The 25556-nt window shown below is 42.1% G+C and overlaps 1 protein-coding gene across 2 annotated transcripts in view; it reads right to left on the reverse strand.

Annotated features, from left to right (window-relative positions):
* The window catches only part of znf438 (zinc finger protein 438), a 50730-nt gene extending 33287 nt beyond the window's left edge, over positions 1-17443 (reverse strand). The window contains exon 1 of one of the 2 annotated variants that reach the window (XM_069667935.1): positions 17394-17443. The gene's annotated coding sequence lies outside the window, so the exon portion shown is untranslated. Of the gene's footprint in view, positions 1-17328 lie in introns of both variants that reach the window. The other variant, XM_069667933.1, reaches the window with a different exon arrangement.
* Positions 17444-25556: the final 8113 nt, after the last annotated feature.

Consider the following 25556-nt stretch of genomic DNA (forward strand, 5'->3'; position numbering starts at 1 on the left):
CTGGTTAATAGTTGAGATCAATTTAAACAGAACTAGGTAAACAACAATCTCCTGCGGTCATATTGTTGCAGCCCGTAACGTAACATCAACAAACTCACAAGATGGCAAGAAACATAGAAGACTTTTTGTTCCAAAATAATGAAAGTTTTGGCTGTTGAAGTTTTCATTTTAGATCGATTTAAACAGAGCCATGTAAACGATCTCCTGCGGCCAGTTCACAGCCGCCCACGCACTGAACACCTGCTTTACACTGCAGGTAACGTAATGACGTCATCAACAAATGTACAACATGATGATGCTCAAGGTTAGAGCCTTAGCTTTCTGTCGCAAAATCAATGCTGTAGCTTTTATAGCTTTAATTTTAGATCGATTTTAACAGGATCCTGTTAAAAGACGTTTCCAATGAGTTCCGTCTTGATGCCTTTTCAAAGTTAAGCCTTCAGCTTGAGTACAGACGGCTCACACAAGAAACATAGTTTCAAATGAACCATGGTTGGGGAAAACATACTTTCCCACAGCCTTACGCCAACTAAACGGAATGCAAAGAAAGAATGCTTTCCCATCACACGGCTCCCTGCCCCTCCAGTCCCCATATCTCCCACCCCCTGTGAGAAAAAGAAAAAATTGTAGAGATTTTTATCCTTAAAAAACAGGAGGCTCGCCCACTCGTTCACCTGGGACAGCTCTTGGACGGCTGAGGCAAGCTAGAAGGTTATAGGAGCCTGGGAATGTTTAACATCAAGAAGGCAATCAGAACGTAGCTGGAGCTCTGGGGAATTGGACAGGAAACATGGAGAGTAACCCCTTCCTGCCCGAGAGGAAAGAGAACAGGAAGTGATTTTGGTTTTGGGACCGGTTTTTACTGTAGCATGAAAGAGAGGCGGCTGGCATTTATAGGTATGGAAGGTCCTAACAAATGCTAAATTTAGCCAGTTCACATCAAGACTTTTTAAGAACCTGAAAAGAATCACTTCCACTTTTCTACCTACATCAGCCTTCAGAAAGGTGATGTGTGAAGACCCGGGGGTCAAATGCAATCCAAGAAAAGCACTGAAAAAAGCGTAAGTGGCCTCTAGCTCAACATAGACTCCGTTTGAATTTCCCCATCTCTTGCCTGACCTGGTGTATCTTTCGCCACAGTTTATAGACTGGAGGTGAAACACAAGTGGAAATGTTCTGGCTCTGCACTGAGCTCAGCACAAATTGCACAAGACAGCTCAGGAAACAGGGGTTTGCTTTGTACCCTGAGCAGAAAACACTTATCAGCCAGTCAGTCCCACTGTAAGAGGACTGTTCCTGCACTGTCCTGTGACCCAGCTGTGCAGAAAGAGCTCTACAAACACATGTACACAGGGGGAGCACCAAACAGGGCTAAGCATCAAGCAGGAGCCTTGTGATGCTATGATGACTGTAAAGGAAACCACACTGTAAGACTTGATTTTGATCCTCAGCAGTTGTTGCTGTTTATGCACTTAAATACCTGGGTAACAGCCTGTTTACTCTTGGAAGCTGGTTTCTAAAACGTCATGGAAACAGGAAACCAGGTTTGCTTTGTTCTGTACAGAGGATTAGGGTACCCTGATTCTCCTGTTAGATTCCTTCTGGAGATAGCTGATTGCATAGGCAATGTGTAATAATGGGTATTTGTAAGTTTGCTTGGCATGGCAACTTGAGGCAGAGAAGAAAATACTGTTAAGGATGAGATCAGAGATATTACAAAGAGTGATGTCATCCAAAGTCCGGCTCAAATTTTGAGTCACTTTTGGGTTGTTTTCTCTTAAACCAAACGCCCTCCTCCAAACGTTTCAAGACAAATGCTTTTGCTGTTAAACCCCAACATGTGACACATGTACAGTTTACATAATAAAGTCATGGTTCCAAATAAGACTTATTTATGTTTGTCTGATCTCCTGCCTGATTTCTGAAATAAGGGCCGGGTTCAGACTGCAGCAGTTTCAGGGAGATTAATATCGTACCGATTCATCCGTCCCAACAATCAGAGGGGAAATCTAGTCCTGTACTGATGTTTGGCAAAGGTTACCTGGTAATGTGATGGGTTTACAGATGCAGTATAAAAGCTCACTTCAGTGGTTTCCTGTGCATGGATTTCCCCAGCATTTCTACAGAAGAGCTGCCCCGCCTCGCCTGAAATGAAGAGTTTTTATTAAATATAATTCGACTTGTTGGGCTCGAAGGGGAGAAAACATAATGCCAAATACTACATGTTAAAGTGAGGCACTTGATGAAATCATCATCTAGTAACATCGGTAAAAAGATGACGTGCACTGTAAGTAATCAGCAGCACAATCATGTCAGGAAAAGATGCTGTAAAAAGTCTACAAACAGATCAAAGTGTCGAAACACCAGACTGAAAAGTGGAAGCTAACTTAGCTTCCACTTTTGCTAACCAGTTTTAAAGGGCAGACCTGATTGTGTGCATGTAAACATAATGTAAGCGAAGCTGCTTGTAAAATGTCTGGGTTCATATTCTGGTGAGCATACATGTCTGTGAGAAAGGTAATGATAAAGAAGCGAGCCGCACTGCTGGCTAGAAAGGATCGTGCTAACTACTGTTGCTGTATTAACTGATGTATGCCTCTAGTAGTGACTAACCCTTTGATTCCACAAGATCTGTCTCTGGTGTGTTCTGTGTGCGCCTCGACCTCCAGAGTCGATCGCGCCCATTCAAGTCAATGATAGTGATTCCACAGCACGCGCCGCGGTCCGTCTCCGGCGCGTCCCAGAAGCGTGTCTCCGCTCTGCTCCGCTAAAGATACGCGTCGGGTCTATTTCTGACGGAGGCCGCTTCAAACACGCGTCAAGCTGAACAGAGCAGATCATTCCAAACAGGAAGTCACACATGAAAACAGCATACAGCATCCAGTTATTTCAAAATAAAACACCATGTTCAGACCGGTACAGACTCCCGTTTTTTTCCGTTTATTTTAAGATCAACACACTGAAAAAAGAACACTTTTAATTAAGTAGTGTACTCCTCCATGGTTGAAGCACAAAAATCACGGAATGATCTCTAAATGAGCAGATAATCAACCTCGGATGTGCAAACTGAACTGTAGTTTGTGTGTTGCTCTGCTAACATTGATGTTATTGCGTGATTTCTCAATTCTCGAGCGATAATGCAGTTCTCCCGCGATCTTGTGATCTTGCGATCTCGCAAATCCAGCTGCTTGGACCAGCGCTCCGCTGCGCTGCGGACCAGACACGCTTCCTGTGGGCGAGGGCTTAAGCCGCTGACGGACCAGAAATGCGATGCAGACGGAACGCGCTGGAAACGGATCCTGTGGGATCGGGGGGGTAAGAACTGTGGTGTCGACTCTCTGACTGAGACACTGACTGTTTACATGACATAAGAGAGTCCCAAGAAGATTTCATAGAATAGATGCTGCACTCAAAGATTCCACAAAGAAGATGACAGCAGCGAACCAGAAAAAGCCCGCTGGACTTAATCCCAGCCATAAATCGCCTCCGCTATACAAGAACCTCTGTAAGCTCCAACATTACGGTCGTACACACAGATATCCTTGCAGCTTGTAGCAGCAGAATAAAAGTGGAAAATACATCCATCATACAGAGAGGCGATTTTGGCAGTGTGCAGTGATGATAAAAGTGCGGACATGCTCAGTGTCCTGCTTATAAACTGTTTGTTAATCTATCATACGCCACAAGAGGAATGAGATAACAATATGGTGTGGCTTACAGTCAGCGCTGCTGCGGCGGAAAGATCGAAGCGCGTCCTTGGAGTGACATTATTTATTGAAATAAATTCACTCAGGCTGAAATATGTATAGCGAATGCATTATGAACAGTGCTTCTGATGGAGCGGAGGGGGCTTTAACTCACCATAACATTGGCTTGCTCTTTTCAACAGATGTCCCTTGTGTGACACACGGCGGGGATAATAGAGAGGAAAGGGTCTGAACGCTTTAATTTTACCCTTTCATGAATGGAAGGGATTTCCTTTTGATGGCCTATTTGAATGTATAGACAATTTAGAGTCCTTCTCAGAGCGGAGATTCTGATCTTAATTACTTCGTTAATTAGCTGTGATTCACAGGGAGAAGCCTTGCCCTATGCAGAGTCCCTCTGCATTGCTGAGGGGCCTCCTCAGAAGCCCTCACATCCTCGCTCTCATTTTAAAGCACCAATCCTGCACTTGTGTCACTGATTTGCAAGTGTGTCTTTGCTGAAGGTGGGCTTTTTTTTTCCTCAAATGTCAGCAAACCCCATAGAGCTCCGGCTCTCTAATTCTACCGCCTGAGGAAAAGGGAGCAGATCAGGCCTAAACCCCCCTCCTCCTCCCTTACAGTCCGGGGTAGACTTATATCACACGGACACATTCCACAGATTTATGTTTATCGTTTTCCAATGAAAGAGGGACAGCCGGCGCAACATCCTGCGTGCTCCTCTCACCGTGTGATAAATATGGCTCCCTCCGCTCCGGGTGCCTCAACTTGGCGGATCGATGGAGCATTTAGCTAATCACAAAAGAAAGCCGCAGCAGGAAGAATAAAAAGGATTGTCATAAGCAGCGGGCGTTGAGTGAGTGAGTGAGTGAGGGAGCTGGACAAACAATAACGCTTTTCATTCGCTCGTAATTCTTCCTCCCAACATCGCCTCACAGGAAGTTAGCACTCATCAAGGTGGATCAAGCTTTTTCTGGTACTTCATCCTGATTACACGCCACCTACAGCAGTTGCTATCATGAGCAGGCAGCGCAGAAGTAGGTGTTTTGGCATGCAGGCCGACAGAACAGAAAGGTAAGGTCCAGCTGAGGCAGCTGCTTGCTATTACTCCACCTCACCCCCCTCATCTCTGGCAGGAAATAAGCAATCATTTAGCACTGACAGGTACATGCTGAACCATTGCTATCTCTGCTCTCAAACCAACAAAATCAGGGATTACAGCAGTTTAGCATTAACCTTAAGCCTCTCGAGTATCTTTGCCAAGGTTAGCCGCTTTCATACCGTTCAAAATGTGAGGGTATATTTCCCTGAGTAGGAAAAAACATGAAGTAATACTGGAGTGGTGCTTACACGTGAGTATTTTATTTCTAGTTTCAAGACAGCATCAGCAAAGATATCAGATGTACAAACCATTTTTGTGTGCTCGTGTGTGTAGTTGCTGCCGAGACAGAAAAAAAAATAACGGCAACAAAGAAAAAAAATCTCCTCAAATCCTCCTCAAACATGTGAGGTGCTTTTCTGCTCGTGAAAAGCAGTAATTTAGAGGTCTCCTGTGAGCTGTAGAGGGCTTAGCGTGTCCAACTGGATCTGGAGTGTAGCTGCAGACCTGCCTTAGCGCGCTGCCAGGCCCACATTACGGGGTGAAAAAGGGCAAAATAAGGCCAGCGCGGCTGCTCGTAGCTTAAAGCAAATAAACAAAGTGGCAGAACGAGGAAAAGCTCAGCGTCGCTGCTCGAGCAACGATCAGCGAGGACAACCAGAGGTAATACATTTATCTATACACGAGTACTCTCAGGGTGCAGCCATGAATAATGCACTTGTTTGATAGTGTTTTAGTAGTTCATGATCATTATGAAACCATTCACACTAACATAACTGCATCCTCCATTAGAGAGATGAAGCCTGCTGATAGAAGCCACAGTGATGAGTGTGGCTTTGAATGAAGTAATGATTCATTCAGTCTGCTATTAAAACAAAGGCTACTTTGAAACCGCTCACGACCGTAAAATGGTGCAAGAAAGAACGAGCATGAAGACACATTTGAGGATGCTGGCACAATTGAGGGGTGAAATTACAGGCTTGTAGCAATAGTCCAGACACACAACACTTTCAGAATCAGTCACAGGTTTACTGTTCAGCACAGTTCTACCTGATCAAGAGAGGAAAAGGTACCGACAGACAGCTGCAATGAGACTGCTAGCTGAGACTGGACAGGCTGGATGTCCTCTCACAACCTTGCTGCCTGGTCTATAAGTACACACTCGCCCTTTTTACACTGCAGTTCTGCCAAAGCGTCGCAACGAAGTTTCTCTATGTTATGCAGCCTTTGCCATTTTACATTGGACAAGGCAACGCCAGCATATAGCCAACCCACTGTGTGTTTTTACATAGCATTCTGCCGTTGCGGATGCATGTGCATGCTTCACCTACACACATGGTGCTGTTCCACCCGGCCGGCTCCACCATTCCGCCTCTGTGCGTTTTACATAATGCGTAATAATCCCGCCTTGAACTGGCAGTGTAAAAAGGGCTACTACATTTACTTTGTTTATGCCTCTGTGATCCTGTCCATCTAAAGCCTCTTTTACACTGCTTCAAGGTAGGAAACATTTAAGAGCAGCTCCAGTCATGTTTTAAGACATATAAAATGCTCTGCTTGAAATATTAAATTGTGTCTGATATGTTTTTTTCTGCAAAATACATTTAATTACCTCGTAAAAATCCTCCCAAGTCATCTCCTCCTTCTCCCTCATTAAAAATTCCAGACTCTGCATAGTCCCTGCCCACTATGCACATTCCCAACCGCCCCCTCCGTCACGAAAACAAAACACGTCTCTGCCATCGTTTAGTGGCAACTTGTTGAAACTTAGCTAGCTTGAAATGTAGTTATTAGTAGTAGTAACGTTAACGTTAGTAGTCAGTAGTGAGTTTGCAAACATTACGATGACGGTTACAGCTGGCTCGCCCATCACCGAAGTGGTTGCCATAGGTTACACATAACGATATGCATAGTGTCACCCTGTCCATTAACAGGATTGGCTCCTTAGGTTTGTGACGTCTCAAACCCTGCCAATCTGAAAACGTGTTGTTCAGCCTGTCCTTGGTACACTGCAGGTTAAAAGCAGACAGGCCCAGCCATGGAGATGACTGCTGATGTTGTCCCTGATATGTCTTGTAGCACGTTAACAAGGATAAAACATATAAACACAATTTTGACTGAACTTATCTTCATAGTACTTTTATATTCCGAAAAGAACACTGTGGACCAAGATGGGAGATGCAGAGAATGTGGGCCAAAAATAAGCTTCTCTTTTCTGGGCAGAGGGAACCTCCCCCTCCCTTAAATAGCCGTACCCTTGTCCTAAATATCCCAGATGTATTATTCTTTCCAAAGAAATAAATCTAACATTAGCATGCCAAATGAGCCTGTGCCAAGGCAGTGTTGGGACAAAGTAAGATGCCCACATACAGACGGGAGCAAACAAGCAGTCTGCTCTGTTGTTTTGTCTGTGACAGCCCTCACAGGCCCTCGGGCTCCGGAGCCGTTTCTCCCTCTACAAACAGCTCTGTTCTGCGGCCCCAGATGTCTCATTACTGTAAAACAAGCAGAGAGAGATGAGCGACATACAAGCCACTGGCCCACAACGCTGCCTCCCTTTCAATTAGAAAGGATTAGCCTAGCCTGAGCGGGCCTTCCTGTGCGATATGTTGCATTGCATCGTGCAGGACAGCCATATGTCAGACTTTAAATAAATTACTGAGGAGCTGAGAGCTTGGCAAAAGCAAGAGAGGGAGTTATGGCTCCACTAGAGTGAACAACAGGCTTAATAGGAGGAGGCGAGGATGCTGTAGCCTCTATAAAACTTTACGCTCTATGAAAGGGCATGGGCAGGGCCACAGGTACACCGCCGCTCACTCACTCTCGTAAATTAGACCTATAGGATTCAGTAGTTTCACTCAGCAAGCATTAATCAAGTGATAAAGCTAAGACAGTAAAATTTCTGCAGTGTCATGCTTTGGTTAAGCCAGCTGGACAGATCCCATCCAGCACCATGACACGTACTGTAGGAGGAGAGACAGTCCTAAACGGGACAGCAAGGCCTCATACCGCGGCCTGCATCACTCACTTTTATGGGAATAGGGCGGCGTGGGGTTTAACAAGAGGTTTAACTCGTCAGGGGAACCGACATTACATAACCATAAAGCGATGAGGTCCACAAATCATGAGTGGACCTGTGACGCATGGCAGGGCCGGGCTTGTTGTGCAGCTCACAGTAAAGTTTGTGGTGTAACGGTGAGGGCGAAAACAACAACAAAAAGATCTCAAGTTTAACCAGTTTTCCTTGAAGGCAGCCGTTACGCTGGAGTTTCCTTCACCCCACAGGAGATTGAAAACACAGATCCAAAACTACAGCTAACCCCACTCCTCTGCGCTCGCTCTTCTGCATAATTTTCCAGGGAGTCTGTGCCACAGCTGGAGCGACTCCACTGACCAGGGGCGTCTGTGGTCGAACCATGCTAGTCCGCCGGTCCGATGAGGCAGGCGGAGAGCAGGCAGGCAGGCAGACTCGGCTAAGCCTGACATGGAGCACCCTCACAGGGGGAACGACTGAGTAATGGCAGGGTAACTCGATCCAGGCCTGGGGAGGGAGTGGGAGCAACCCTGACGCCTAAATCATAGCTGTGGGATGAAGAGAGGGAGACGCACAAATGTGTTTGCAAGAAAGATACGCAGAGGGATGAGAGGCTGCGGAGACGGTGGGCGGGACGAGCAGAGAAATGAGCCGCGGTTAGACAGGAGATCTGGGAAGGGGCCAAATGACAGGGGATGAAAGTGAACGCCTCTCGTGCACGTGCAGCACCCACCGCCGGGGTGGGAGGGACCGCAGAGGAATGACAAGGCGTGGGCTTGGGTTTCAAATTCACAAGCCTGTCTCAGACAGAATAAACACGCGTAGGCCCAAAATGACTTCTATTTTCCCCAGCGTCTGAAGCTAATTGACTCATTTAGGCTGGCAGACATAAATAAATGTATACGTCTTTACATAGGGCAAAACATTTAACCAGGAATTAACCTGTCGTACTCCTCCAGAGGAAAATCACTTTTCATCAAGAGCCTACATTTGATTTTTTTTACAATCATATTGTGATATTTCAGATTTTGATATTTTGGTTTTAATGTGCTGCTCATTATTTAGCTTTTAGAACAACTGAGGCCTAAAAGAGGTAAAAAGGAACAATTACACCAAGAGAAACATTTTAATGTAGTCATCATACAGGTTGTATCCTTGTACAAAAAAACCTGTTTGTATATAGCACTTCAAAAGGAAGAGAGGGGTGATTTTACTGAAAGTAATTGAAAGAAAAAAGAGAAATTTCTTAATTTTAAATTCGATTTATGCATGTTCTTTCTAACTTTCTCATACTAAATACTAGGCTGTTCCCAAATAGGTGCCAGCTGCGGAGTCTATACATCCAACACCCATTCCCACAATTCCCGGGGAACAATCCCATAATTCCTATGCAGTTGCCTCTACAGGATTCAGGCTAGGCTAGCTCCTAGCTAAACTGAATGAGAGTAAACAATGACGCGGCATACAAGTTCTGAACTGAAGGTCCGTGTGGACTGTTTAACGCCTACACCTGCAGCACACACACAGTGTGAGGTTGTGTGTGTGCTGACAGAAAGCAGGAGACGGTAAGCTTTCGTTTCAAAAATCACTGTTACTAATAAACCTCTTTATTTATACCCATTTGGTTATTTTGGTCTATTTTTATGAGTCTATATAAGAACTCACACATGGAGAAACAAAATTTGACATTCAAATAATAGCTACCAAAAACAAATGATTTCAGGGCCAGTGAATTTGGAAAGTTATTGGACCAGAGTGTCAGTGGAAAATTGTGCTCATTGTCAACCCCTGGTTATTTTTTGGTCTCATAAATTATGTTGATGAAATAACACTTCTTAGATTTGCACGTCTCATTGGAAGTGTAATATTGATGTTTTTATACGTTTGTAATGGCCCTGCAATTTAGCATTATGGGCAAATAAATGATGTATTATCAGTTCACATTTCTTGTTAAGGTTTGGCTTTTGTGTGCCCTGTATGCTACGTTAATGTCCTCTGCCAGTCATACCTGTTAAAATGATGAACTGCTTGAACTGTGGTTGTCTTTAGAGATGGTAAGAATGTTTAAATCGTGCTACAATGTTGTTGCCTGTGCTACAGAACTATGACTACTCTGTAGCACCAGTGCTATGTGCAACACAGGTTAACGTACAGCCCTGAATATTAAGATGAACTTGCTTTACAAAATGACTAGTGGCTTGAATTACCATCGACTAGTCCACTTGGAATATCTTTGGTCTGGGGCAGTCCAACCAAATATCCCTGTAGAGAAAAATACCCTGCTTATAAAGAAAAATAACTTAAAAATAGAAAATGGTGAAAAAGCCCCGATCCCAATCATCATAGCAGTACAACACAGCTTCCTTTTTTAAGCCTTTACAGCCTTTTACAGTAACACAGTTTGACTTCCTTTAATCTGGCCTCAACAACCACACTCTTATCTGTGACTGGCACCGTTCAAGGTTCAGTGCTTTGCTCAAGGGCACCTGAGCAGTGGTAAGAAGAGAGGGGCAGATGGATAAACTGAACTCTATTTTAAAAACTGTCTGACTTCAGTTTTTCTTTTAGCAGAGACTCGTGATGTATCCTAAATGCATCATTACACTAAGTGAAATGACAGATCCAGTCCAGTCGACTCTCAACAACCTCTTGATGGCACCACAGAAAGACAAACTTTCACCGCGCACGCAGCAAAATGAAATGGTTTGCTAGAAGTGGAACACAGCCAGAAACTATTCTAATGCTCAGAGGAGCAGCCTAATATAATAATATGCCTGCAGCCTACAAATCCTGTAAAAGTCACTCATTAGGCTTCACATGTAATTTTCATTAACTTTTCTTGGAAACAAGAGTCTAGCAAGAGCAACAATTTAGCAGAGAAAGAAATGTTCAACCAGGCTATTACTGAACCACATCCTCCTTTTTTCCATCCACAATATGGTCTCCATTCATTATTCAGACAGGAGATGCACTTTCCTTGTTCTTCAGCGCGCCACTCATGACATCTTTGGGCAGCACTTAACAGACAGGATCGAATCACATGCTTAGAATTCAGGTAAAAAATATTTCTATGTGGTAATGCAACTTCAAGGTTTTATTCAATCAAGCTGAATAGGCTGATGGACTTTTTAATTTTGTGTCAGAACTTCTAAAACCTGCACAAAAAGGGTTCTGTCTTTGAATGCATCATTAAATTAATGTTCTTAGGCAAGAGCTGCATTTAATTTGTGCCTATATAACGGCCATAATGTAGCGATGCCATAATTGAAAAAGTAGGCCAAGCCTTAAAGCAAAACTCATCTCAGAAAAACACAATGAGCAGCAGCTACAGTGTCCACCCTGCACGCTGCTCCATGCAGAGTGACTGTCTGAATGTTTGGCTGCATTATCAAACCAATCATGCACAATGTCAACAAGATTTTGGGAACACTCTCTACTTTTTTGTTATTACCTTCTCCTCAGACCGTTACATCAAAGCGTGGCGATGAGTGGCGCCTGAGCAAAAGAATCTTGTGTGTGTTTTGGTAACATGATCACGGTTATGATTGAGCGGAAATGTTAGACAAGCATCTAAGTTTCCTCTGCCTGCTTCCACCCCTCCTCGTCTGGCCACATGTGAAACCACACTGGAGCTGCTCGGCGGCCAAAGTAAACGCTGCACTCGTTTGCTTGGCATGTGTTTACATTGGATGCCAGGTTTACATGCCGACCCCTTACTCATATTGTGCTGATAGATGATATCACAGATTGTAAGTCTTCCTTCATAATCAATGTATGCGATGAACCTTAAAGTGTGAGACGTTTCCCACGGTGGGCTGCGAGATAAAAGGGGGCCATTGCAGTCAAAGTCTGCTGTGTGTGTGTGTGCAGTGTGTTAAGGGAGGGTGTTCCTCACTCTGACTCATCTATAAGGCTGCTCTGAGTCTGCAAAAACTCAGTGCCGGCCAACCCATTCCCTAATTGAGTGAGACGCAGCTCTATGATGATGAATGAATGTAAATCTGATGTCATTTAACAGATGAACTGGGGCCAGGATGAAAGTTGATTCATGTGATTAGCTTTACAATCAGCTATGTCTCATATACTTCATATAAACTTTACGGCCTGTTTATTCTGACCTGCACTTATACGACATGAGAGGTTCAGAGTTCTATAAAGGGCGAACAGACAGCAGCCACTTAAAGCAGAGTGGGCCATTTTTAAAGTTAAAAGCAGCTCATCCAAATTAAGAGAAGACATATTTTGCCACTTAGCAGCCGAGGTGTATATAAAGCCATGCAAATGTTTTGGGGCTCATTTCCTCAGATTTTAAAATATCCTTCTGTGAGGTTTCTGCCAAAACCACAACTTCTTCTTTTGATAATCAACAGAACTTAAAGTCAGTAGGGCTGCAACTAATGATTAGTTGAGCCACTTATTTTCTCAATTAATAAGCTAATTGTTTGGTCTGCGAAACATCAGAAAATGGCCAATCAAAAAAGGACATATTACAGTCTAATGTAATATTAAAGTCGAGCTGAAACGGCACTCGAGAGTATCTAGCTTCCGTATCGTGACGTATTTCCGAGTGAAACAGGACGTGCAGGCGGGACATATCATTAGAGGGATTTGATTTGATCGTTGAGAAGTGGGCGTAGACAGACGTTCTCCACAGCGCAGCAGCTAGCTAACTGACCGAGCGTTCTTGGTGCTCTGCGGCTAAATGTTGCAGATTGATTGGTTGAAATTGTTTGGTGCTAACTTACGTAAGCACGCGTGAAATTTAGTTTTACCGGAAGAAAAAATACGAAGAAATGGATTTTCTGTATTCTTTTGGGCCTATATTGTCAAATAGATGCACAAAATTACCGGGGATGTGATCTAAAAGGATTAAAATGACAATTTTCATTTCACCTCGACTTTGAAGTAATAACCTCGAGAATTTTCATGTAAAAGTAAGTAAGTCACTCGCAGAATGAGGTGATTGAGCCTATGGTCCACTGATGAAAGCATTTGCATCTCCAGTATTACAGACCGGGTGTCTGGTGCGACTTTCACGAAAAAAAATCACAAGCGGCGCCCAGTTAGTGACGCGATTTCCATCATCCAGCAGTGGTTGGTCTGCCAGAGAGGGTAGGCGGAGCTAAGTGGCTGCTTTTCCGACTCTGCAAGTGTTGCGAGTAAACAGTAATCTACTATGGCTGAACAAACAAAGAAAAGATGGATGACTACAGATACAACTTCAAAAATAAGTGAAAATCCAAAGAAAAAGAAACAAACTCGACGCTCAGATGAAGCAAACAGTCTGAAAAGAAAAGCGACCGTCAGCCAGGAAAATCAAGAGTTACAGCCGGAGCCAACCGTGGACGTCACACATGCGACACTGTCTGGATATCTGGGAAGTGTGCTCCCACAATTACCATTTATCACCATAGGTGCCACAAAAGACAACAAAACTGACAACTTCGAGATTACCACTTTAAAGGCTATAAGATATGGATGAAGCCACCGTGACATCACCCATTGGCTTGTGAAATAACGTTTTTCAACCCTTGAGTTTGGTATTTTGGCCGTCGCCATCTTGGTTTTTTGGAGCCAGATGTGACCATGTTCATCCTAATGGGACCATCATTTACTAAATAATCCTCATGCTGTATTGAAGAAGACTTGAAACTAGCTATTGAGACCATAAACTCATTTTAAAAATGTTTAACAGGGTAATAACTCAAGTCAGAATAAGTGGAATTTTCTCTACTACAACGCACTCTAACTTTTTCGTTCAACCAGTGCAGTTGCCCCCTGCTGGCCATTAGAAAGAATACTTGCTCAAGGCATTTTAGCATTATCTTCACTTTTAAAACTTCTTATACTTTCTCTCTGTGAGACCTTTTACAGCAAAACGCTCACATCCTAGAATCTGGAACCATGAAAGTTTTAACATTTTTGCTTTAAGTTTTATTTTTAGCATTTAGTCGATTATCAAAATAGCAGTCACTACATTTTTTTTCAATTGGTCATACGATTATTCAACTCGGGTTGCCCTACTTTTAGGGACAGTTTTTCTAGTTTGTTCTGTAGTTTATCTAAAGACATCAGTCTCACAAACACACTCGCACGTTATCATTAACTATAGGCTAGATTTTTAGGCCGATACTGATATCTCTGAGAGCTTAGTTAAATTAGGAGTGGAGGCAGAAGTCTTACTGAAATGTATCTGTGAAAATGAAAAGATAAAACTGTCCCTTTAAGCTTTTGGAGGAGTTTAGGTGAAGTTTTTGTGAGTCAGCCAATCACAACAAACAGAGCGCAGGATTTCCCAGAGATGAATGCGAGCACAATCGACCCGCAGGCGGTGGTTGGAAAGTGAGTTATATTTGTTAACTGTGATTATCAGAGCCAGTATGGTGTATGTGTGTTGGCTGTCAGATGAGTTTCTGTTATGAGTGTGAACTGAAGGTTGTACCAAATGTGAAAAAAGTGTTGCTGTTTGTGTGACCTGCTTTCTATCATCAGCACATAATACTGCTGAGACAGCACCAAAAAAAAAGTGTGACAGTGGAAGCATTTCCTCTGTACTGCTCCTAATAATGTTGCCTAACATGAGTCAGGCCTTTGTTTAACTGACACATTAAAAACATTATAATGTCAGATTGAAACCAGACTCCTGAGCAAGGCACTGAAGCCCCAACTGCTCAGAAAAATGTGGTCTTACTGCGATGCTCCCAGGTCTCCGTCAGGAATAAGAGTGAACTGTAAAAAATAAGTTTGCTGACCTTCACGGCTTCTTTTATTAGACAAAAACTGGGCTGCTGCAGATAGTAAAAATAATAAATAGTTGTATCTGGAAAGGAAAACCCAGAACACTCTCTGGAACACACTTTATACCACGCTGAGAGAGGTTTCTACTTCCAGTATAGAGGTCTGACTAAAGGGGAATTTTCCCCTTCCACAGAATCCATCTTCCTTTCACCACAGCTGATCATATTCCTCATCCTGAACATCTCAGGAAGGATTTAACACCCATCACAAAGTGTGTTCATTGGAACTGATCTCTTATCAAATCAAAAAGCTACCTGTAACTACGACTTAAAGAGCTTTCCTTCAGTATGGAGCCGAAGGCCTGAAAAATGCACCGAGGACTTTATGCCTCTCTGTCAACCTTTACAGAGTAGGCTACCTGACATTGAGCAACAGGAACTTTCATCTACTAAAGTAACACAGTGATGTTGCTAGGTGCATCTCTGATGCATTGAAATTTGAAAGGACACAGTAAACTCACTATAAACACACCTCACCTTTCCCATACAGACAGTATACATTGTGAACAACAAATTTAATTCATGTTAAAATCCGCAAAGGACACCTGGCTGACAGAGCACCACTGTTTCAACCCTCTGCGCATCTTAACAGCACAGACAAGATTGCATGTGCAGTCACGCGACGTGCTAGTTTAGCCGCTATAACAACAACTAGCCCTTCACCACAAATTTCATTTCAAAAATTAAGGACACAAACATCATAGTGGTTGACCGTTTTCATCGCTCATGTTGCTGATGTTTTATCGTCTAAAGGACGCGCTGTAGTGAAATAAACAAAACATTCCCTAGTGGCTGTGAAAAATATTCTTCCAATGGCGGCTGTTTTGGAATGCTCAGACAGTTACCACTTACTATGAAGAACAAATGACAAATGCTATAGACTTGATTTGCATTAAGGCTGCTCAGAATGCAGCCCAAATATGTCATTCACCTTCATTTTATTTTTTCACCAGACTTTCCAATGTGTAAGTTAAGTTAAATTTTTGTGATAAAAGTGACACAGCGATTTAATTGTTTGTGTAATTTTATTGGGGACCCCTCTAAATCACCACCTGTGGGTTCGAGAGTCGTCAGGACATCGTCATCAATGGTAACATATTATTTCCATAGGCAACAACTACTCTCTGTCTGCTCTATGACAACTATTCCAAGGCTGACTCTGACCTTTGACCTCCCTGCTGACAGACGCAAATATACTGTATAAATATACAGAAATAAAAGAATTTTCCTAAAAACTCATAAACAGAGGTTCATTTTCTTGCCCAAAAAACTCCATTGACTCATCAGTAATATGACTTCTCTCTCCCAACAAGGTTTCTGATGCTTCTATAAGCTTAGGGCTTTGGCTGACATTAAGTTCTGATCCAATAACAGTGCTTTTATTCATTCCAATTTAACATGCGCATGTCTCGCTGTACAGATATAACTGGAATGAAACATTAAAGCATATAACAGCAATAACTCATTTTAATAGGATCATAACATGCATTACATCAGACTGGTGCATCATGTGTGATACAGTTATCTGTACTTGTATCAACATAAATCACCTGCATGTCTGCGCTACAACATCCTTACAAAAGGCGCATTGTACGGTTCATGTCTGCATGCAACACACTGTTTAAAATTTACCCAAAAAATCATTCAATGCTCAAGTTATGCAACTTTGGTACTGATTCTGATACGACTTCAAATGCCGTTATTAAGATCATAAGGGTCTGTATAAATAAAATCCTTTATCCTTAAATCTCAATTTAGTAGCCATAGAAACCAAATTGCCTAATGTAAACATCAGATGTTGGCTAACTCAACCAATGAAATACTTAAAAGATCATAGCACGTCACCACATTGATGAAAAAAAATCCTATGAATCCAATCCTGTAACATTTCTCGCAAGGCCTTACAGAGTCAGAACTTATAAACACACCATGGCATTAACATCTACTGGAAACATCTCTTACTGCAGACACATTTGTAGCACTTTTCAGTGTGTGTTGTCAAACTGCCCAAAACCCTGCATGGGGCCTCCTGCATGAACTTATTAGAGAATTGAATAGTACAAAGTGCAATAAGGCTAGGGTCAGTCAATACAAGCTGGACTACACTTCTGTTGTGATAATATCTAGTACTTCCTAGTTATGCATCTTGGCTGATAAATGGTCAGCTGATATTAGCCTATCGCACTTATGTCGCTATGGTTATTGGGAGCAGCTCTCTCGTTGTTGACAAACTCCCTCCCCTAAAGTTCAAGGTGCACGTGCAGCACAGCTGACATTCAGGAGGCGAGTTGGGGACAGCACAATAACAGTTAAATGTCTGTTTGCACATCTCTCAGATCTTGCTGCAGGGAATCCTAGCCTGATGACGTATGTCTGCGATGCACAGCTGCAGGGTTAGCCACAGGCCTGCTCTGCATTAGCTACAAACACACCGAATGACAGCTCCGGTACGTGTATCCATCCGCTGTTTATTGCATGTGCTTTTTCACGTCAAATCCACACTTTGTGAACACTGTTACCTGAGTTTGAAGAGGTTATTCGTACTGTAAATACACACCAAAGTCAGAGCACCTAACTGCTGCATATGAAGGCTACCGTGATAACATTGCAAACGAGCACTGTTTGACTCCATTTTCTCCCTCGAAAAGCGGCGGGCGGGGTGAAAATGTTGGATTAACTGTAAACGTGTCTCACCTGGATCCCCAGTAATGTGGAGGAAGCGCCTTCAAACTACAAACAGGCTCATTTTTCGTAAATACCTGGTAAAACCGTCGATCCTCATAACTGTTTCTCTCCAGCCATTTTGGGCCAAACCGTCAACTTGATCCGGCGGGGGGAAGAAATATCAACGAGTTATTATTTCGTTATATTTATCGGCTTAATAATGAAAAAGATTATTTAATCGAGTTTAACATATGTCAACTGTTTGTTTCAGTGACAAATGTGTGTATCAGGCGACTAAGGAAGAGACTAGAGCAGTCATCTATTTCTTGGAACCCCCGTGAAGGCAAAAATGGTACGGCTCGTAAAATTCCGGGGACCTACTTTGCTTTGCTCGGTCAATGCAGCCAATGAGCGGCTCAGTAGGAACCTGTAGCAGAACTACACACACATACACACAGAGCTGTCACTGTGAGACAGCTGAGAGCATGTCAGAAACATCAAAGACGTCTGATTAGTGGTTATTTTAAAATAATGTAAGAGCAATGTAATGCTTTCGTCAGACATCCTCATTAAGAGGGAAATTATTATTCACACCAGTGATTTTATACAACAGCAAAAAATACAGAGAAGCAATTTGGAATAGGTATTCACTTCCTTATTTAAGTTACAGTAGTAGGCCTAAAACCACTGTGCGGAAATACCTAATTAACGGTTAAATGTTTACATATATATAAGAATTTCAAGATTAATACTCCTATATTTATCCCACCAATAATATACACAGTTACATAAACATACTGTACCACACATTGTATTGGATGCTGATATGGCCTTGCACCTTCTGGATTTACTTTGTCTAATTCAGGGGCCCTGTGTCAAAATCTAGCTTTAAAAACTGTATTATTTTATTTCTGCACAGATAGGATATTAGTAATAGCACAGTAGGGTAAAATTCAGTGCAAACAGGGTGTTGAAGAGAGCCCAATAGCAAATGTCAACAACCCAAAACTCTTTTTCAGCAGTGACAAGTAACCCTAGCTGTCAGGTCATGTTAATGCGGTAAAAATATCATATTTTCCATAAAATTGCAGTGGAGTAAAAGTATTAAATTGCATTGCATTATCAGGAAAATGGCTTGGAATTGCACTGCATGTTAGTACAGCTCTTGGGTAAACTTAGTAACTTTGCAGTAGTGCATACAATTGCAATAAAAAAGCTAAAACCTTGGTCACAGTATAGATAATGAATGTCTCTTTCAGGCTCAGAAGATGCTAACACAGCTTCTATGGCTATAGTTGCCATTATTTCTATTATTATTATAACTGCTGCAGCTCCTCTACAGCCAACTGTCCCCAATAACATTGTGCTCTAGATGCAAAATGTCCTGGGTTTTTTTGGCAATAAAACAAGAAGTAAAAGGCTCATAATTCCACGTAGAGTCCCAATGGAGTTCATTTAAGTAATTTGAATTACTTGTTATGACACAAATGCATACCCACAAACACACACATTTACAAACACCTACATGTAGACACACACACACACACACACACACACACACACACACACATACGCCCCTTCTACTGGTATTTCTCACCATCTTCTTGGTGCAACGAAGCATGGTGTTGTTAGTTTTGCAATTTGAGTCACCTGAGGCTACACATGTCCTGTTGTGTTAACCACCATCACAGGCTGCTGTGTATCGTCTGTGGCAGGTGGCGATGCTTTCTGCCTGGGTCTGTTTGTTTTTCATGCATGTGTGGATGACAGACAGACAGACAGGGAAAAAAGACATTCAGTTTCATGCTACTCAGGATTTTCTGTGTCTTTTTATGTCACACACACACACACACACACACAGAGAGAGAGAGAGAGAGAGAGGCAGAAGCGGTGACAGAAGCCTCGAGAACAAAGGCTTGTAATCAGGAACTTCAGTACAGGTGTTATGACTGCTGCTTTTCTGAAAGGCTCTGTTTCATGCTGATAGTGCTCGGCGAGTAATATCAATATTTCTCATCTCCCAAAACAGGATATGAAAGAGAGGTGCTTTTTTCTGTAACCCTTGATGAAACACAGAGGTACACTCACTAGCATTCACGCCTTATGACTTTAACACTTGATTAAAACCTCTGGTTCCACTCTGAAACATATATTTTTTCTACATTATAAAAGATATTCTATTCTTCTTCAGTGTGGCTGCATAGAGCTAACAGAAAGAGGCCTTAACTCTAGAAAAAAGTAGTTGTGGCATCCCGACTTTGTGATCAATACAAGGATCTTTAGCTCAGGGCCAAATAGAATTAAGAATTGCTTTAGGATAATGACAGTATCGACCAGCGCTCAGTAAAGCGTTTCAAGCTGTGGCAGGTTAATTCCCATCTATGAAGGTGTACAGGGAGCGAGTCTGAGTCAGGAGCGACGGTCAAAGTAATTCTCTCCAGCGCGGTGCTGCTGTGGCACAACGCACAGCACTGCCTTTCCATCCACTTTAAGCTACTGCAATATAATTTACAACCTACTTTGGGAAACTCAGACGTTTGAGAGCCTCTGTACCATCATATAAATGGAAGATTTGGCAAAAAGCTACACTTACATAGACCACACGAGTAAAACTCAACTACTGCAAGGTTATGGAATTATTTATCCTCTCTGCTGGCATGTGCCCACGTCTCTGTAAACCCAAACGTCCTCAGGCGACTCATGGATGACATGTCATGAATTACAGGTCAGTATGAGTTATAGTCTGATATGGCTCCAAAGCATTAAGGCTGACACTGTAATATAACATTATAACACAATTACAGCTTTAAAAAAGGGTGAGGCTAACAATTATAGGAAAGAATTAGCTCTTTTTTTATTTTACAACCAGAAACATTCATGCAAAATGAAAAATAAGGAGTTTGCAAGCTGATATATAATTTTTACGCAACATCCTTTGAGTGAGCATTCCTTGTTGCATATTCCCTCTGTGAATAAAAGTAATTTACCTTGCTCATTATGTGAGACGTTGAGGTGTTTTGATGTTTGGAGATGAAAATGCTCTGAGATGAAATATTCATTTTGTTTTAGTTGGCTTAATTATGTATGTGTCCACTGTCAAGTTGGAAACTGCTGCTCCTGTGAGGGATGTTCCAAGCGTACCTTTTTGCCATTGGCGCAGAATACATTACCTCCTTATTACGGGGATTGCCTGACGTACACTCATATGCAACCTTATGGAAATATTAAATGAAGAGGCTGCACACCTCAGTGGACACACTGAATAAGCATGAGCGTCTCCTGCTCGTGAGTCATAATCTGAAGGTTGGCCTGATTGTCCTTTTTGACTCATTGACTGCGTCATCCGTTGTTTTAGCTGAGACTTTGTTCTTCGTCGTGTAAAGAATATACCTGTACTCTTCGTTCTTTAATCTACGATGACCTTATTCTAGTAGTGATATAATGAGTTAGTGCTCTGGATTATGAGCAGATGGTAAAGGTGCCTTAGGTGTAATTTGTCTGGCATCATGAAAGTCACATCCCCGTGTGTGGTGTGTGTGTGTGTGTGTGTGTGTGTGTGTGTGTGTGTGTGTGTGTGTGTGTGGGTGTGTGTTTGTGTGTGTGTGTGTGTGTGTGTGCGTGTGTGTGTGTGTGTGTGTGTGTGTGTGGCTGGCTGTATCCATGTGGAGCACAGGGTACTTTCAGGGGGGCACGTCAAAGGAAAAGATCAACAATTTTGGAAATTTAGAAATGAGAGTGAGATGAGGAAATCCACACTCATGTCTGTACTGAAAATATGAAGCTACGGCTACAGCCAGTAATTAAGCTCACGGGGAAACAGCTGAAAAAGCAACCTGCCATTTTTACATTTCACTTATTTTACAGTTAACAAACAACATCAAACATGTTCATTAGTGAGCAGTAAAGGTGCCTGTGGGTGGATTCAGTTCACCCAAGGACAAGCAAGGTTAACTGTTTACTCATCTCCAGTCTTGGTATTATACATCCCTCAGCAGTGGTTGGTCCTCGAGAGAGAGAGAGAGAGAGAGAGAGACTCATAAGATGAATAAAAACAAACCTGTCAGTGAAGACCGTGTTTGTAATCTCTATTAAAGTCCAAAAACACATTGGCAATTACTGCTTGTTGCATAGCCAAGCTAAGTGAACTAGCTGCTACCTCTAGCTTCATATTAAACAGACAGATAATAGAATGGTATTAATGTCTTCTGCTAACTCCAGGTGAAAAAAGAATAACAATACATATATTTCCAAACTGCTGTCGTTCATATTTTACGGCTGGAGTCAGGACGATTTTAGCCTTGATTAGCATTAGCTAACTTTGGAGGCAAGGCTAACATGTCTTCATGTTAGGCTAGGCTAAGCATGCCCTGACTTCAGCTCTAAATGTCAAACTATTCCTCGAAGTATACATAATTAAATAAATAGACATTTAGTTAGTTGTCCGTTATATTTATTTCCGCAGCCAGTTAGCTTAGCTTAGCTTGACAGGAATTACCTCTCAAGCTCTCCAAACAAACATTATCTTGTTTGTTTAACTATTACAATTACAAGTGTAAAATTGATTTGTGCTCTTACAAGGGATTCCAAACCGGACTATTTCTTGGCAGAAACAGTTACGTAAGGGATAATGTAAAGTGAGCAGGCCTTCTCTCACCCTGAAGGGGTTCCTCGGCGATAACAACCTTGCTTTCTCTCCGCTGTTTTGTCTCTTTTATTTTGTTTTTCCTCTGTAAACAGACGGACGTCAAATTTACCGGACTTCTTTCGGCGATTGATATGATTAAAGTTTGTCCTCTGGATTGTGTGATTAGAGCTGCATCCCTAGCAACGGTCTGTTCTTCATAGCAACGGCCTGTTATGGAGAAATAACAGACCTCGGAATGCCGTAACTAACCAATCAGAATCAAGTATTTAACACAGCCGTGTAATAATGTCACATAACTGGAGTCGATTCTAGTTCTAGTCTGGAAAACTTGCAGTGATGATAATGCTCCAGGTATCCATAGTCACTACTCCTGACAAATAAACAGTCTACCACATAAACCTTCTTTAAACTATTTAATGCAGCTGATGGCTTGAGCTTCAAATTTTTATAATAGACGAGAGAACAGTATCAATCTCAAACTCTCAAAGGAATATTTGTGTCAAACGGTTATTTGCTCAACGTTCAAACATTAGGTTGATAAACATCTTCTCATTTGACTCAGTGATAGAAACCCAACTCCTCCAAACATCTCCTCTCAGGGAAGAGAAAGAAAAATGTGGAAAATAGAGTCAGCGGAAATACAGGAGAACGAAGGAAGGTACAAATTACAGTTAATATTTTATGTTTCCTTGCTGAATGTCTGGGCTGAGTTCAGAGTGTGTCCTACGGTTGTGCATGTGGTTTCTAAAAGCCCAGCTTTGTTGCTCTTCTGAGATCTTTGGAGCCATGAAGTTAAGGCCCCTCTTGTACTTTCTGCAGTTGTAAAACATGAAAATGAAACACTCATGTATCTCACTTTCAGTTTTGTCCAGATGTCACATTGATGTGTGATGCTGTCCACATGTTTCTGATAGGGACTTTTGGAGCGTGCTTAGCTTACACCTTTGGGGTGAATACTCGACGAGGTGATTGGGGTTGAGCAGTTAAAATACACGTGTTTAAGTCTGCACACATGAGACGTATGAGTAACTGTTATACCTTATAAGTTACATCATACTTAACAGAAGTTCTGTCCTTATTTACATCTTTCTAATCACATGCATATAGTTATACTCAGCAGAGATGCACGCACATTGAGTTTTTAGGCCTCCAAAATGAACATTACCCTATATTCCAAACATAATACTGTCCTTTTAAATACCTCCAGGAAAAGCTTTAAAAGAATTCAGTCTTTAAACCAAATCTTGGAAAGCATCACTGATCATTTCCATAATCTAACTGCAAGACTCCCACTTCTTTTCTTTAGGACTTTCCACATCAGATTACAGAACGTAACACTGCTCAGTGAGTTCCTGAACGCTTTCATTACAAACACTAAATGAGGACTATCTCTGTTCATGTTTATTTCCAAAGCCTTACTGGCTGTTATGTTATTATTGCACTCATTTCCTGTGCTGGAATTTCATTTTGGGGCTCCCCTTTCGCTCCTAAAAGTTACTAGCAGCCCGTCACCCTTTCAGCACCTCTTGCTGGCTCTTGTAAAGGTGTGGGTGGCCATTGTTGGAGCCTGAAGTGGCCGCACGGACGCTGAGCTGTGAAATTACATTAAGCCGCCAGCCTAAGGCCCATGGCAATCCTCCCTTAATGAAAACTGTTTCACCGCGGCGGGCTGCTCGGAGCACCGGAGACAATCTGTTTGACAACCGGGGTTTAATATGGAGAGGTTGAGCAAAGGGACACCATAGTAATTGGCTGGCATTTTGGATGTTCATTTATAGTGCTCCGCCGCTTTTCATGTACAGAGAGAAATGTTCTGATGTTCGGTGAGTGTGTGTGGGAAAAGAGTAGGTGTGTGGTATTCATATTCATCCAGTGAAAACAGCAGCGGCCTATCACAGATTGAAACACGCGCACACACACAAACATAAACCACCCACGCGCTATTCACTGGTGGAGACTCACCATTATACCTGTATAACTACACAGTCTCTGATGTGTTAGCTTACCTTGTAAAGGAAATGATGTGATGCAAACACGAATACACTCATGCAGCCTATTAGTGTGCACTAAAAGGTCACATCAATCATTTTGTGAGCTGCCACGGGTTATTTTTGCCAAATGAAGAGGAAGTCAAAATAAAAAACTCTGCTATTAAATGAAATGTTTAAATTCTCAGTAACCTCAGGTGGCATTTAGCAGCGCAGATCGCTGTGGTTTTGTTTGCCAATGTTTCAGTTTGCTGACTTAATCTCTGACATTTCTGCCTCCACTCAAATACAATGTGGGAGAATAGATTTTCAGTTTGCTCGTAGCACAACACTAATACATTTAGAGCTTCACTAATGATGTGTTTGTTTGACAATAGATCAAATACATATAATTTAATGTGAAAATGGTAGCGTGATGTTACAAGCCTGCAGATAATTATCAACCAACACTGCATTACTACAGCTTGTCTACAGCTCTCATAAAACCTACTGTACACTACGTCCCCAGCACCAACAAGCATACGATGTTAGCAATTACATTATGTTTAGCATTTAGCAGATAGAGCTAATTAAAGGAGTGGGACCAGATGTAAATAGAGCTCAGAATAGAGTATCGGACTTAAATTCACCCGGTGGCGAAAAACATGATTCCAAATTGACGCCAACGTTTCTCTGTATCTCATGCATGAGTAATAATGCAATTTCGCCACCACATTAACATAACAACTTTAAAGGATATGTCTGTGTGATGTTTGCACCAGCTGATCCAAATCAATAATGCAGCTTTAAAAAAGTCAATAGCTACAACTCTTTACAGAAACACTGTCCCCATTATAGTCCACGGTGCACGCTGTAAACAAGGTTGATTTCATTGCTGTGTGGTTTCTCAGATACACATGCAATGACCAGGACTTCTTCACACTGTGTTACGTAGTGTTGCCATGCAATATGTGAAGATTACATGTTGAAATAGAACGTCTAATTTGACCTGTATACTTTTCCTCCTGTAATATTTGTAAAATTACTTAATCATACAAAACTACGGAAGCCTTAAGCAGACATGCATTCATACATTTTATTTACTCAGTTTTAAGAAGAGATAAGAGAGGTAATTTCTGGTTGTTTTCTCGAGGTGTAGACTTATTTTTCTCTTTATCTCGGGATAACAAAGCTTGCTTTCTTGTGAGAATAGGATCTAGAAAACCAAACAATAGTCTGCTCACTGTGATATTACAGACCAGGACATGCCATGCGGCCACTGCCCACACTAATGAGCTAAGTTAAGACCTGTTTCTATGTTTGTTTGGTGCTTTTGCAGCTCTGGGGATACAAGTTATGATCATGTGACGTTACGGTCTCAAGAAAACAACTGAAATTACTCGATATCACGGGAAAACAAAGTTAGAAAAATGTATGGATGCATGTCTGCTTAAGTCTTCTGTACATAACTATACTGACCTAAGTGCTTATTTGAACCCAAACCACAATCTTTATATCTACATCCAACCAAGTCGTTTTGGGGCCTAAAATAACCAAACTGCAACTGTATTGCAAAAATCGTCATGTGGTGCCAGCGTGTAATTTAACACTGTAGCTGCCACCACCATGTATTGTAGTCCTAAGAG

The sequence above is a fragment of the Semicossyphus pulcher genome, unplaced genomic scaffold (assembly GCF_022749685.1).
Source record: "Semicossyphus pulcher isolate SPU_LCO1_2020_fin unplaced genomic scaffold, fSemPul1.0.p SCAF_18, whole genome shotgun sequence".
NCBI classification, from domain to species: domain Eukaryota; kingdom Metazoa; phylum Chordata; class Actinopteri; order Labriformes; family Labridae; genus Semicossyphus; species Semicossyphus pulcher.